General features: G+C 37.7%; 1 long non-coding RNA gene across 1 annotated transcript; it reads left to right on the forward strand.

The window, feature by feature from the left end:
* Window positions 1-1,156: 1,156 nt before the first annotated feature.
* LOC121478207 lies at window positions 1,157-15,015 on the forward strand. Its single transcript, XR_005984433.1, has 2 exons — window positions 1,157-1,628; window positions 12,030-15,015. It is a non-coding gene; the product is annotated as an uncharacterized LOC121478207 (long non-coding RNA).
* Window positions 15,016-15,613: the final 598 nt, after the last annotated feature.

Raw genomic sequence — 15,613 nt, forward strand, 5'->3', positions numbered from 1 at the left:
TATTTTACGTTTATTGTTTAATCTTATCTGCAGAAACCACCCTGAGATCATGACCTGAGCCAAGGTCAAGAGTTGGATGCTCAACCAAATGAGCCACCTGGGTGCCTCATGAGATTGATTGAGCCCCAAATCAGGCTCCACACTCAGCAGGGAGTGCACTTGAGATTCCCTCTCCCTCTGCTTCTCCCCACTCTTGCACAAGTGTGCATTCTCTCTCTCTCTCTCTCTCTCTCTCTCTCTCTCTCCCCCTCTGTCTAAATTAAATAAATACAATCTTTTAAAAAGCACATTTTGGGGCACCTGGTGTCTTAGTTGGTTAAGCATCTGCCTTCTGTTCAGGTCATGATCTCAGGGTCCTGAGATCAATCCTGCATCAGTTCTCTGCTCAGTGGGGAATCTGCTTTACCCTCTCCCTCTGCACCTCCCCCTACTCATGTTCTTCCTCTCAAATCAATAAATAAAATCTTTTTTTTCTTTAAAAAAAAAGCACATTTCAGCTTAGTTAGCTTCATTTGAAGATACAGTATCATCATCATTCAACTTTATATATTTTCTTGGATTCTCTTATTATCTTTCATTTACCTTGTTAACTAAGAAATATCCTGGTTATTTTGTTTTTAGATCATCACAGTTTTTAATCATGCCATTTAATACAAGAAGGTGGGTATGATTCTGGGATTTAATTCCATTGCTTTGTTGGTTAAATTCCCAGTTTTTTAATGCCACAAATTCCCCCTTTTAAAAAGGAAATATTTTATTGGACTATACCCTCTAATGAATTTTTTTTCAAACACATGCAGGAGAGGTAAACTGAGTCTTTGCATGTTTGAAAATGGCGTTATTCTCCTTTCATACTTTATTGGCATATTTTAATTTCCCAAATAACGTCAAACTTCTACTGTAGCCTTACAAGTTGTAAATGCACATTAGTGTGTTCCTATTCTTTGGAAATGACAATCCAAGTGACTCAGTTACACAGTTAAGGGAATAAAATAAATCCCTGTACTTCTCTCCACTAGAGTATTCATGGTGAAGCAATAGCCCACACTTTACCTTTAGTCACTGTTTCATACCAGTTGGGAAATCAAAGTTTCACTCTACGGCCCTCCTGGTAGATGCTTGGAGGAATTACAACACACTTTAGCATGTTTAGAAATGTCCTTTTCCCTGCCCACAGCTTACAAAGACACAATTGCATAGTGGGAGCCTTTGGGAAGTTTTAAATATCTTCTGTGAATGAGGAGAAATGTGGACATGTTGGCCAAGCTGGTCATTTTCATGGTGGATCTTACACTTGCTTTGGCCATTTTTGGTATCCTCTATGCTCTTTCCCTAATAGCAACTACAGGTATATTCATCTCTGTCCTCTTCTATATTTTCAAAGGGATGGATAAAAACTGTGACTTCAGCAAGGGAAGAATCCAGGTGCCAGATTCCAGCAGTGCTCCTGGGAAGGCATTTGCAGGCAACATGGAGAGTCAGGTCTGGAATGCTCCCCACCTATTTTCTGGCTGCAAGAGAAGAGGCCCAAGGAGTGTGTTTTTGTCTGCTAGAGAGCGAGGAGCCCTCTATGGTGGAGGAGGTGTGCAACCGGACCTACCAGAACACCGCACCCACCCAACTGAGAGGTATTTTTCTAAAGACATCTTGTCCTCCAAGTTAGATAAACTTCTGGTCCCATTAATTCTGGATTTACCATCACTGAGCGATACCTCTTTTTAAATAAAAGAAACTTGTATACAATATTACACCTTATTTCTTAGTGAATTTGGGTCAACCAGCATCTTTTCTTCTTTATGAGGTTATTTTTTTGTATGAGGTTATTTTTTTTAAGATTTTATTTATTCATGAGAGACACAGAGAGAGAGAGAGAGAGAGAGAGAGAGAGAGAGAGGCAGAGACACAGGCAGAGGGAGAAGCAGGCTCCATGTAGGGAGCCTGACATGGGACTCGATCCCAGGTCTCCAGGATCACACCCCAGGCCGAAGGTGGCACTAAACCGCTGAGCCACCGGGGCTGCCCTGTATGAGGTTATTTTTAAGGTGATCGTGTGTCATGTCCATTTTAATTATCCTATTTGTGAATGAGGTCATACAAGGAACATGGATGTTTGAGGTAAGAGGAGGAAAACCAGTGCTTCTTATCACTGCCCTCCATTTTTCAAAAATGGAGTCAGCAGCCTCTATAAGGACTACAAACAATTTTTGTTTTCAGCTGAAAGTCTCACCCAGCAAATCAGGGATCTCTACCTGTGTTATTTTCTCTCCCAAGAATTGGTTAGCCAAAGGTCAAAAGTACTTGAAACTTTCATTTAAGTCTTCTCTAACAGTTTAGCTAAAAGACTTGGTAGAAAAGGAAGTTTGGGAAAAAGGCTGTTCTTTCTATTTATGTGTTCTTTCCTTGACTCCAGGTGGCTGTCCTCAAGTGGACAGTGTATTTTCAAAATGGTCCTTGGGGGGAAAAGCAGTACTTGAAATATGTGAGATGGCAGAAAGAAGACTTACTCTTTTTCTTTGTTTGGTGCCCTGGAACACTAGAGATTTTAAGGGAAAAAAAGTCATGGCAGTGTAATGATAATGCTCCAAACTCTGAAACTAGGCTCATTTGGAATTCTGGGTTGCTTTTTCCATTTTACTGCTTTGGTCCAGTAAATGGATCAATTTTGTCCTAGTTTTTGTCAGATAAATGGTCACCATAGGTGGTCCATGTTTGGGTGTTTATGGTGTAAATCCATATAGTATACGGCATGTAGACTTATTTTCTCAGGAAAAATATCTGGCTACTTTGCAGAAGACTGTAGTAAATTGATTCAATTTTAGCCACCATGATTGCAGCTTCTTAAAAACCAAGCCCTGTCTTCATATTTCATCTCCATTGACTTGTGGACTTTTGACGTCTAAACTTTTTAAAGTATTTCCTCTCAACAAACTAAAAAATCATTTTAGTCTATAAGTAAGATGACTTAAATGAACCCCTTAGTCCCATGAACAAAAAATATTTAAACTTTTAATTGATCTTAAGCATGCTTGCCACATATACACACACTCATAAAACAGAAGGAAAATAATTACATGAGGTGATGTGTTAACTAGCTTGATTGCGGTGATTACTCCACATGTGTATATCAAAACATCAGGTTATACACCTTAAGTATATACTAAATATGTAATTATATTATTATTACATTATTATAAATATATACTACACATAAAACATCAAGTTGTACCATTAAATAGATAAAATTCCTAATCAATAAAGGGAAAAGAAAAGGAATGGGAACAAAATTAAAAATAAATGCACGAAGAAAGAAAAAAATACCAAAACTTTTAGAAAACAATGAATTGACTTTAGTTTAATAAAGTTACCCATATTTCAGTCATGGTGTTTGTTCAAAAGTACAATAACTAATCCACTTAAGAAATTGATACATTTTGTTGAAGGAGTACAGACTGTAGCAAGGGATTTTAAAATAATTCTCCAGTACATAGTTTCCAATTTTATATACAGATGTAGCTTTGGTAACCTATCTGGTGGGATGTGGTGTACCTCCAGACCACACTTTGAACCTTTGCCTCTAACTGTTGCCCATCTGCATTCAATTTACAACCACAGAGGCATTATCTTGTTTAATGTTTTTTCAATTCTAAGAAAATTCAACTATTGTGAAATATCATTAAAAATATATGCAGAGTGTGTATATATTTGTCTTTAAGTATTAATTCACTTCCTTATCTGGAAGACATAGAAGGATGAGACCACAGCTTATGTCAATTTTGATTCAAAGGAGGCAGAAGAAGTGGTCCTGAGTATGAGACATTGCCTGAAGTCAGGGATCATAGGGACAGACTAAGGAGCAGGAATGAGGAAGGAGAGCACGGGGACGGAGAGAAAGGCCATGACATGTGAACCTTGAATGTGATTAAACCAAAGGGCACCAAGTTGAACATACAATTTTTCCTCATAGAGCTTTTGGATAGCTAAGAAACTTCTACACTCTACTGTGCTAGCATTAAGGGGTAATGAGCCACAGTTTGCACCCCAACAAAGGTTTCTTGCATGGTCTCTGCTATTTGTCCCAGAGTTTTCTTATCTTCTATGTGTTCCTAACATAAAGGATTAGGTCAATGGTAATGATTTGATAAGAAAAGAAACCAAAAGTGCCTTACATTTTGAATATCTTGAGGCTTGCCCTCCGTCTCCACTGCACACCTGCCTTACAGGTGTCTTCAGATACCTATTGGCCCCGTAGGGTGTTGGGTGTGCATGTCTTGCCAGGCTGAAGCAGCTCCCTTGAGGTCTTTTTTGCATCCAATGCCATAACTATCCATTAGCGACTATGTGGATTCCAGAAACTTAGCTTTAGTTTAGGTAAATTCTAAATGCTGTTAAGTGAGACTTCATTTCTAAGTCATATTATTTACCAGCGATTCAGCGAGGGCTCCTTTTACCTTTATTTTATAGAATGTAGCAGCGCAGTCTTAAAATTCATAAGGACCTTGAAAGTCTTTGAATACACTTCTCATCCAATTAAGAAATATATTCTGAAATATCCCTGAAATATGGCTGTTTAACTTCTGCTTAAACATTTTTCATGAGATGCACAAGACAGCCCATTGTTAAGTTCTTTATAACATCCAGTAGAATTGTGAGCCCCTACAACTTCCATCTCTGTGTCCTATTTTTACTGTATTAATAGTCTAGAAAATAGTTGATTAAGTACAATACCTTCACTGGAACAACAAATCCTAAGAGGAAAAAGGAGCTTCCCTCCTGATTTTCTATTGCTACTCATACCATTGAACAACATTGCCCTTTGCAATGCAAATAGGCCCCATTTACAGTCATAACTTGTAAAATAAATCCAGGGTTTATTATGTACTTTAATAGAAGATTCTTAATTTGTCTTTTCTGACTTCTTGTACATATTTGTTAATCAAGAATTTTGAACTTCATTTCTTCGAAGCTTCCTGAAGTCTGGGAGAGTTGCCAATTTGCACCAAAGAGCAGCATTTTATTAGTGCACTCATAACTATTAAAATGTAATTCTAATGCGCTGACCCAATTTCACAGCACATCAAAAATGTAATTCAACCCCAGATGACTCTCCAGATGTCCAATAATTTTCCAGTGGATGTTTATTTAGAAGGTCAGATGAATTTGAACGTTTTGGAAAATTGGCAAACTTGTCAATACAATTTTTGAGTGTGTGAGTTCAGAAACAGCAACACTTCAGGCAGACTAATCTTTTTTTTTTAAAAGATTTTATTTATTTACTTATTCATGAGAGAGAGAGAGAGAGAGAGAGAGAGAGAGAGAGAGAGAGGAGAGGCAGAGACACAGGCAGAGGGCAAAGCAAGCTTCATGCAGGGAGCCTGACGTGGGACTCGATCCCAGGACTCTAGGATCATGCCCTGGGCTGAAGACAGCACTAAACCGCTGAGCCACCTGGGCTGCCCCAAGCAGACTAATCTTTGGAGAAGGAAGCCCCTTTATCAAAGATAGCTAAAAGTGGAGGAAGTTGGGACAAGGTCCAGCCATTCGGTTTCTGATGACACAGAGACCAGCTAGAGCCTATGTAAAGCTGGTGAGGGGGAGTCCTCGTGGCCAGGATCCCTGTGGCTTTATTAGGCTGGGGCAGTTAGAAGGTTACAAGTCAAAGATATTCTGGCTTTGTGGATGGCTGAGGGAGAGCAAGCTTTCAGAAGCTGCAAGACAAGGAGGGACTTTAGGTTTTGGAATGCTTTCCTGGAATGCATTATCTCTTTTTTGTTTCTGCTCTTGGTGACATTTCTAATGATACTAAGTTTTTGAATCTGGGAGCCCAAATAGGATCTTGACCACTCTCCTTATTGGTAGTTTGTGTCCAGTCACTGCCTCCTTAGGCCTCTGTATCCCAATCTGAGGAGAATGTGAACCCCATGACTTGGAAGACTTCTTCAGGGCTATAATACTGTAAACTTTATATAATAGCATGAGTTAGAAATATGAAATGTGGTCAACCAAGATGGCAACTTGCACAGAGTATCTCTTAGCATCTCAAAATGTCTTGCCAATACCCAGGGGATGCATGAGATGTGAGAACCACCAAGGGACATGGTGACAGTTTTTTGGAACATTTATGGAACTGAGGAAAAAACTCCTGAAATAAGTTTTCTTACGGACCCAAAATTTATTCCGATGTTCCAATTGCACCACCTGCTCATAATTAAAGGGTGACATCACATGCACACCTGCATCCTACAAGCATCAATTATCCCATTAATTCAGACAGGCTGCCCAAACTTCTAAATCTGTGCATTCCTGTCATATCCGCAAGCAAGGCATCTTTTTTGTATCCTATACTGATCACATACATTACTTTTCCTTCAGGATCTCAAATAATTCATCCACAAAATAAATACTTGTATAAATAATATTCATTGCCACTCCTGAGCTATATTTTATTATTGTAATAGTTTATTGAGTAGATGCTTATTGCTACTCACTGTAATAGACAATTTGAAAAAACAAAGATGTAATATGTAAACTTTGATGTATGGGGTCCTATTATGTTCCAATTTAAAAGAATCTATAAGCTTGACATGAATTAGAAAACTCATGCAAAGTAATCAATTACTTAAATAAGATTTAATGCATTTTCAAAAGTTAAAGTTTCAGTAAAAGCACAAAGTTCCCAAATTTTAATTTATTCATTTTTAAAAGCCTGTGTTTTGAATGAGCAAATTAATCCAGGTTATCCAATTGATTTGCATTGTAAATCATCTCTGTGCCTTAGAAGACAGACGTTGCTAAAAGTAAATGGATTGTTTAGCAGCGATTTCTTGAATATGGTGCCAAAAGCAGAGACAAAAGAGTAAAAATAGATAAACTGGACTGCATCAAAATTTAAAAACTTCTGTGCATCAAAGAATACAAACAACAGATTGAAAAAGCAACCCATGAGATGGGAGAAGATATTTGCAAATTATGTATCTGATAAAATGTTAATATCCAAAATACATAGGAACATTTACAACTCACCACCATCACCAACAACAAAACAACCTATTTATAAAGTGAACAAAGGACTTGCATAGACATTTCTCCAAAGAAGAGATATGTAGTCAACAAGCACATGAAACGATGCCCAATCTCACTAATTATTAGGGAAATGCAAATCAAAACTGCAGTGAGATACCACCTCACGCTCACTAGAATGGCTACTATTGAAAACCAGAAAGAAACAAAGTGTTAGGGCAGCCACGGTGGCTCAGCGGTTTAGCACCGCCTGCAGCCCAGGGCGTGATCCTGGAGACCCTGGATCGAGTCCCACTTGGGCTCCCTGCATGGAGCCTGCTTCTCCCTCTGCCTGTGTCTCTGCCTCTCTCTCTCTCGCTCTCTCATGAATAAATAAAAATAAAATCTTTAAAAAAGGAAAAAAAAGAAACAAAGTGTTAGTAGAGATGTGGAGAAATTGGACCCCTTGGGCACCATTGAAAACAACATGGTAGTTCCCCAAAGAAGTAAAAAAAAAAAAAAATTACCATATGATCCAACAATTCAACTTCTGGGTATTACATCCTGCAAAATTGAAAGCAGGATCTTGGAAAGATATTTAGACATCCATGGTCATAGCAGCATTACTCACAAGGCTGAAGGGTAGAATTGTCCATTGACAGATGAATAGATAAACAAAACGTAGTGTGTATATACAGTGGAATATTATTCAGCCTTATAAAAAAAGGAAATTCTCACAGGTGCTGCGACATGGATGGACCTTGAGGATATTATGTGAAATAAACCTGTTAACAAAAGGACAAATATGGTAATATTCCACTTACATAAGGTACCTAGAATTGTCAAACTTAAAGGGACAGAAAGTGGAATAGTGGTTGCCAGGGACTGGAGGGAGGGGAAAAATGAAGAGCACAGAGTTCTAGTTTCACAATCTTAAAAGAGTTCTGGAAATGGATGGTGGTTATGATTGCAAAACAATGTGAATGTCCTTCACGATACTGAACTGCACACTTAAAAATGGTTAGAATGGTAAATTGTATGTGTATTTTACCACAATTGAAGAAAAAAAAAAAACAAACAAAAAAAAGTAAATGAATTGTGGGGCACCTGGGTGGCTCAAGGGTTGAACGTTTGCCTTTGGCTTAGGGCGAGATCCCTCATCAGGCTCCCTGCAGGGAGCCTGATTCTTCCTCTGCCTATGTCTCTGCCTCTCTCTGGGTGTCTCTCATGAATAAATAAATAAAATCTAAAAAATAAATAAAAATTTAAAAAAGAAGTAAATGAACTGTAATATTGGCAAAATTATATTAGTTTCTGAATCAATATATATAATGGTGCACAAACTAAACTGGGGTTTTTGGTTTTGGCTTCTTTTTTTTCTTTTTTTTTTAAAGCCTGGCTGTAAAAACTAGGCTATAGGAGATGATGTTCTTCATGGGGCATTTTGTATAGGTAAACTTTCCAGACTATTTGGCTTTTTAAAAATTGCATAAAACATACATGCCTTGTTTCAACTCTGGCTGCACAGTAAAATCACCCAGAGAGCTTTTAAAAAATAATCATTCTTTGGTCTGAGTAAAGCTCCAATATGGGTAGATTTGCTTGGTTTTGTTTTTTAAATATCCCCAGGTGGTTGTGATGTATGGCCAGAATTGACTGGGCCAGAAAAAAATAATCTAAGCTCTCCACTACTCAATTATCTTTATTAACCAGTGATCATTGGTTTGTTCTTGGCACTAATAAACATGGGGTCTCCCCCATTGATTAACTAGCTCCTCATGATGAAGAATCTAATACTGGTAGGCCCCACCATGGAAGTTCTACGAATAAATACTGTAGGTTCTTAGGCAAATTTAAAACAATTCATAACAGGTTTCAACAGCATTTATTACATTTGCTTTCAGTCTTGAACAAGATAAGTCAATAATTCACTCGATGCTCAGATGTAGTTAATTCTTAGAAAGGCCATTCAAATACTTTTGAGAAAGTACAACAATTAACTAATTAACAACAATTAATGAAGGCCTCTTTTGAAGGTTCTTATCAATACAGATCAAGTGGGAACAACAGAAAATAAACAATTAGAGAATATTTACTATGTAATTGTTCTTATTCAAGACACTCAGACTAGGTGACAACTATATTCTCAGAGGTTCTGGGTTCATTATTTCCTTTGGATATCAAGCCATCATGCTGCAAATGTCCAACCCTATGTTCTTCACATAGCTGTAGCATTCCTCACCTTGCTAATGCAGCTAAAAGTCTTGGGATTAGAGGATCCTGAGTGGCCCCATCAGTTAAGCAAGCAAATCTTAATTTTGGCTAAGGTTATGATCTCAGGTTTAGGGGATTGAGCCCCACATCAGGTTTTGTGCTGAGCATGGAGTCTGCTTAGGATTCTCTCTCTCTCCCTCTCCCCTTGCCAACCCCCCCCCCCCTCTAAAAAATTAAAAATTAAATAAAAAATAAAGATCTTGGCATCAAATTGAAATCATGGTTTTTTTCCCTGCCTCTTCTGGGGGAGGAACTATAGGAATAAACTCCATTTGAAGTCTTTGTCCACACATTGCTGCCAGAGCAATCTTGGTAAAACCTAATGTGGGTACTTGAAGACTTTCTGTAGCTCCTACTCCCCTGAAGGAGAGTATGTGAATATCATAATCTGGCAGTCTTAGCCTCCTAACCACTTATCACCAATTATCCCACTGAAGGTTGGCTGAGATTCAGCTGGTATACATGTATATACCATGTATAACAGCTGGTTATACATGGTAGGCTGGGCTGCAGGCTGCAGCTTGGGTCCATGTCTGGCCCACATGTCTCTCATCCTCCTTGGACTGGCAGCTACTTGAATCATGATCTTCTTAAGAAGGACAGAGGGACACTTGAGGACACTAAGGTATAGATGGGAGTTCACACACTGTCATGTTGAGTCATATTTCTATGGCCTAAGAAAGTCACATGATACCAGTGGGACAAAGAAGTGTACTCCTTTTTCCATGGAGGAGAGGGATGAGTATTTGCTGAATAATAATTGAAGATACCCATAAGATATAAAATAGAATAAAATTTTTATAATCAATAGCATTATCAATATTATTCATCGGTCCTTCTTTGCTGTGAAATAAAATGCAGAATTAACATTGCCAGAGTGAAGTTAAATATAGGAGTTGAAATCCACATGCTTTACTTTCTGAGATTTTCCATGATTCCAGTTAAAAAGAAATTGGGGCTATTTGCTGGAAAAAAGTGTGTAGAAGCTGTAGCTGTCCTTTTTGTGGCAGTTTCTCAAGGCTGGAAAGTATTCCCTCTTGTGTCCTCTGAACTCCTTCCTCAGCCTCCATCATCACTGCTGGTGGCTCAGCTCCCTGACAAGTGTACACAGATAAGGCCAAATATCAGTTCTGTCTTGGTAGAACAGGAGCTTTGGGCCAGGCAACATCCTGGTCTATCTATCATAGACTGGCTCTGAACTTGTGCAAGTCACGTAAACTCACAAGTCCATGGTTTACTTAGTAAAATTGCCCAAACTGACAAATAGGTTACTATGTTGATTAAATGAGATAAAATATGAAAATATAGTTCAAAACATTAACCATAAAATACATATCCTTGTTTATAGTTTCTCTAGACTACAATCTCTTTGGGCTTTAATTCTCTTCCACTGTGTTTATTTACTCAATTTGAATTTACTTATAGTAAGGTGTCATTAAGAGCAGAGCAAAAAAAATAGCTAAATAGCACCTTGTATTGATTAATTCTCTGAGACCACCACAGAAATAGATTATAATAAAAATGACCAATTGCAAATTATTTAACTTTGGCTTTAATAATATGGGATACCATACTGGTTTCAAAATTTCTACTTCAGAATATCACCTAACAAGTATTGACCACAAAAGAGATAACATTGAAGCAAGTGATTTTTCTGTTTTTTATTAAAAATGATAATTATTCCAGAGCACCTACGTGGCTCAGTTGGCTGAGCATCTGACTTTGATGCAGTAATGATTTCTGGGTCTTGGGATCAAGCCCTGCTTCAGGTTCCCTGCTCAGCCTGCTTCTCTCTTTGCCCCTCCCCCTGTTCATGCTCTCTCCTCTCTCAAATAAATCTTTTTTAAAAATGATAATTATTCCAATATATAACTCAAGCCTTACTAAAACCTAATCAAGCACTTTCTTATTTAAGTATTTAAGAATTGTCAGAATTCCCCATTTCACTTTACATGTGAATGGTTTTGTTTTTGTCTTTTTTAGTGTGAATGGTTTGTTGAACAAGAAAATGTGTGACTGATGCATACATTCTGGATATTTTCTTTTCATCTCCAGTTTCAACCTCTAGCAGTTTTACCAAATAACATCTTTATGAAATACTATGATTTCAAGTCATTGTTGGTTCTTGACAAGTTCAAAAGGGGCAAATCACAGATTTCTTTTAGAACAAGATTCATGTATCTGAAACAGGTCTGCCGAATTTAGACAAATATATTTGGAAAAGCTCTTTATTCCTAAGGGTTATGCTCTTCACAGCCAGGTTTATTTAACTGGAGACTGCTTACAGTATGAATAAGAAAAATAATATAAACATAACTTTCATGGAATCAGGGAATCATTTATATGCTTACAAATCTCAGATAAGTAAATTAATCATTCAGGGGAAAAAAAAACACAACTCCTGAAAATGGACATGATTATAATGAAACCCATCAGCTGCATAAAATCCATCTTACTTAAACTAGTGTTTTATAAACACCAATATATGAATAAATATTAATTTTCTTCTATTCCTTTAGTATGAAAAGCACAGACGCTTGCAAAGTTTTTAAGTTGCCATGTAAACATTTTTGCTACTCTCAGAATTAAGAAAATCTCAAAACTTCAAAGTAGAAATGCTGATATCAGGACATAAGATAATACATTTTAAGAGCCTCCAAACGAATTGCTGCACCATAGGCTTCTTTCCATTTTTAAAACATGATGAAATAGTCTTCCTGTTATTTATTTTATTAAATTTATTATTATTTTTTTTTTAGTCTTCCTTTTCATGAAGAATGCTCAAGCTCCTAAGAAAGCCTGAGGTGCATGAAGTAGAGGAGGTGAATGCAAAAGGATTTTAATTCCCAGGAGTAACATCTCACTGGCTACTGTGTTTCAATTCTTCAAGCCTTCATGCTCTTTGCCCTGGGACTTTACACCCACCATCAGAAGGTGGCTAGGTCTGTTTTCCCACTTCTTGAATGGGGGCTGGCCTTTGGACTTGGTTAGGCTAATAGAACGCGTCAGAAGTGAGAGGGAGCCAGTTCCTAGTCTGGTTGTCAAGGGACCTCCCACTCCACACTCTCTCGGGAGTACTGCCAGCACCTTGCGAAAAAGCCCCTGCCAGGCTGCCAGAGGAAGAGCCCATCTGTCCTAGCTGAAGCCATACTAGTCCAGCCTATAGCCGGCACCCCCCAAACATGTGAGAGAGCCGATCTAGCTCATCCACACATGACCACAGATGTGTAAAGGAGTCCGATGAGACCAGAAGACCTGCCCCACTCGCTCCTAAACCTTTGAGCAGTAAATACTTATTATTCTTTAGGAACTAGTTTTGGGCTGCTCTAAGTCATGTGGAGAATGCAGTTTCTTAGAAGATCTAAATGTTTTATGATTTTGTTTTTATTTTTGTTTATTTTTGGTGGTGTTTTTTTCCGCAGAAACTATTTTCTTGCTAGATTTGCTCAAATGCACATTGATTTTGTAGTTTTGAAGAGAATTCCTTGGTTTAATCCTACTTTCACAGAAACTCCTGTGTGATTCGTTTTGTCCTATAACCGAGGCTACAAAAAACCTGATGATGCTAACCGAGGCTACAAAAAACCTGATGATGCTACTGGGAAAGAAGTAACTAAGTAATTTCAAAAAGTGAAGAGTCTGGATCCCCCCTCCAAAAAAAAGAAAGGAAAAGTTTAGTAAAATGAATATCATTTTGCAGATTTAAAGGCTGGCTCAGTTGATCTCATAGTAATGAAAGCAGAAAAGATGTCAAGGAGACAGAATTAAGTCTGAATATAACTTTTCTCTCAAAATGTCATCATATACATTAAAATGAATAAAAAATTATGACAGGTAGGGCAACAGATACATGTACAAAATGCAGATAATAGAAGGGATGAACAAATCCAGACCAACAAAACATTAAAAAAATTGAGGGTGTGATATTAATATTAAAGAAGTTCAAATTTAAGGAAGAGAAGCTTGAAAGAGACAAAACACAGATATCTGAATGAGATCTGTTTAACATAATTGATAGTTAATATGATTTGATTTGGTGCTCCTGTTTTGGGACACGCATATTATACCAGTAGGATAGTCGCGGATGCAAAACCTCTTTGATACCTCCAGGACAACGGGAAAATAGTAAGAGTAGGTTCCTCACTTATAAAAAAAAAAAAAAGTAAGCAGTTGAAATACAATATTTTGTTTCTTCCATTTGGAAGTACATTTTAAACAAGCGAAATAGATACCATATGGCCTGTCAGTCACTTGACACTGAAGAACAATATAGGATTTGTATCTTAGTTCCCATTTCCCACAATGAGTGTTAATTCTTCCCTGCCTTTCCTCTTGCTATTTTTCATGAGCAGAACATTTACTTGTTCATTTCCTCTCTTCTTTAGTTGGTAAACTCCAAACCAGGTTCAAACTTAGAAAAAAAGCTTTAAGTTTAAACTAAGAGATCGCCATTATTAGTGAAGGTTTTCCTAGTAACTCCAGGCAAAATAAACCACCATTGCCAAGAGTTCCTATTATTTCCTCACATCTGTAAGCATAGCACTAATTTTATATTATGACTATATGTAGTCCTGTCTCCTCATATTAAATCACAAGCTCTTCAAAGGTCCAGGGCAGGAATCTGCAGTCTCTGAAATATTAGAGATTTTTTTTTTAAATGTTAAGATAAATGCTTACAAATTAAGTACTTAAGTATTTTTAGAACAAACTGAAATGTATTCACACATTAAATTTTGATCCACATGCTCAATTTTGCACTGCAGTAATGGTAATGGTACTTGGCTCTGCTAGGTCTACTCCAAATTTTAGTCAATTAAAATAGTTTTAATACATCAAGGTGATTATCTTTCCAGAGGCAATAATTGTTCTCTATTATGATTATTAGTTAGATTTTCCAATTAGGTTTGATTGAAGAGAGCCATGGTTTTAAATATGCCAGTTCACTCCTTCTTTTATCTAACACATGAATACGTATGACTATATTTGGATTCCTAATATGTAATGAAAGAGCAGCTTTCGGTGTTTGAGAAGAATGAATCCTACTACCCCAAGGTGATCTGTTTGTCTGCCATGATCACTAATAAAGCTTTCCTTGATACCCAAGAAGAATAAGAAATTCCTTACAAGGGGCACCTGGGTGGCTCAATGAGTTAAACGTCTGCCTTCGCTCAGGTCATGATCCCAGGATCCTGAGATGGAGCACCATGTCAGGCTCCCAGCAGGAGCTTGCTTCTCCCTCTCCTTCTGGCTGCTGCTTTCCCCTGCTTGTTTGCACTCTGAGGGAAGGAAGGAAGGAAGGAAGGAAGGAAGGAAGGAAGGAAGGAAGGAAGGAAGGAAGGAAGGAAGGGAGGGAGGGAGGGAGGGAGGGAGGGAGGGAGGGAGGGAGGGAGGGAGGAAGGAAGGATCATAACCTCAACCGAAGGCAGGAGCTTAACCCACTGAGGCACCCAGGCACCCCTATTAGATGCTTTAAGGGGTAAAAATGTCATGAGGATAAAAATGCACAGGGAATACAGTCAGTGGTGCTGTAATAGGATAAAGTAGCTACAGGGGATAGCTACTTGTGGTGAACATAATATAGATTTGTTGAATCACTATGTTGTACACCTGATACTAATGTAACATTGTGTGTCAACTACAATGAAAAAAAGTTTTCATCAAAAAGAAAAAAAAAGGTGAAACTGTCCTAGAATTATTTCAATCTTAAGAGACTCTACTTTTCAATAAAAATTACTAGAATCATGATACTGGCTCAGTGTTCTCATTGCCTCTTTTCCCTTCTTAAAATCAGAGCTCTTAGAAAAACAAGCCAATACATAGAACCCTCAAAAAAGCACCACAGAACACTTTAAGATAGTATTTTTTTTTTTACTTAAAATTTATGCCCTTTGTGTTATGGAAAACACACTATCATATCCCTTCTCTCAATGTTTTTTTTCCCTTCAAAATACCATTAGGATGAAATGAACTGAGAATATGGGATAAAATTCCCTGCACTTCTTTGTCCCCAGTTTGGAAGGCACCTTATATAAACACCCCCTTCTACTTCACCCCTTAGATCTTTCCCAAGCCTCATTATAAGGAGAAAACTTTTTTGTGTTATTCTTAAACGGAGATTGAAAACTCTGGAAGAGTTATAACTACAAAGATGTAGACAAAGTAAATCAATTTCATTAGTTCTCTTTACATTTTTTTTAAATTTGAAAATATTTGGGGGAGCCTGAGTGGCTCAGCTGGTTAAGCATCTGACTTCAGTAAGGTCATGATCTCAGGGTTCTGGGATCCACCCCTGAGTCAGGATCCCCACTCAGTGGGAACTCTATTTGTCCCTCTGCCCCTTCCC

Source organism: Vulpes lagopus, chromosome 18 (assembly GCF_018345385.1).
Source record: "Vulpes lagopus strain Blue_001 chromosome 18, ASM1834538v1, whole genome shotgun sequence".
Taxonomy (NCBI): Eukaryota; Metazoa; Chordata; class Mammalia; order Carnivora; family Canidae; genus Vulpes; species Vulpes lagopus.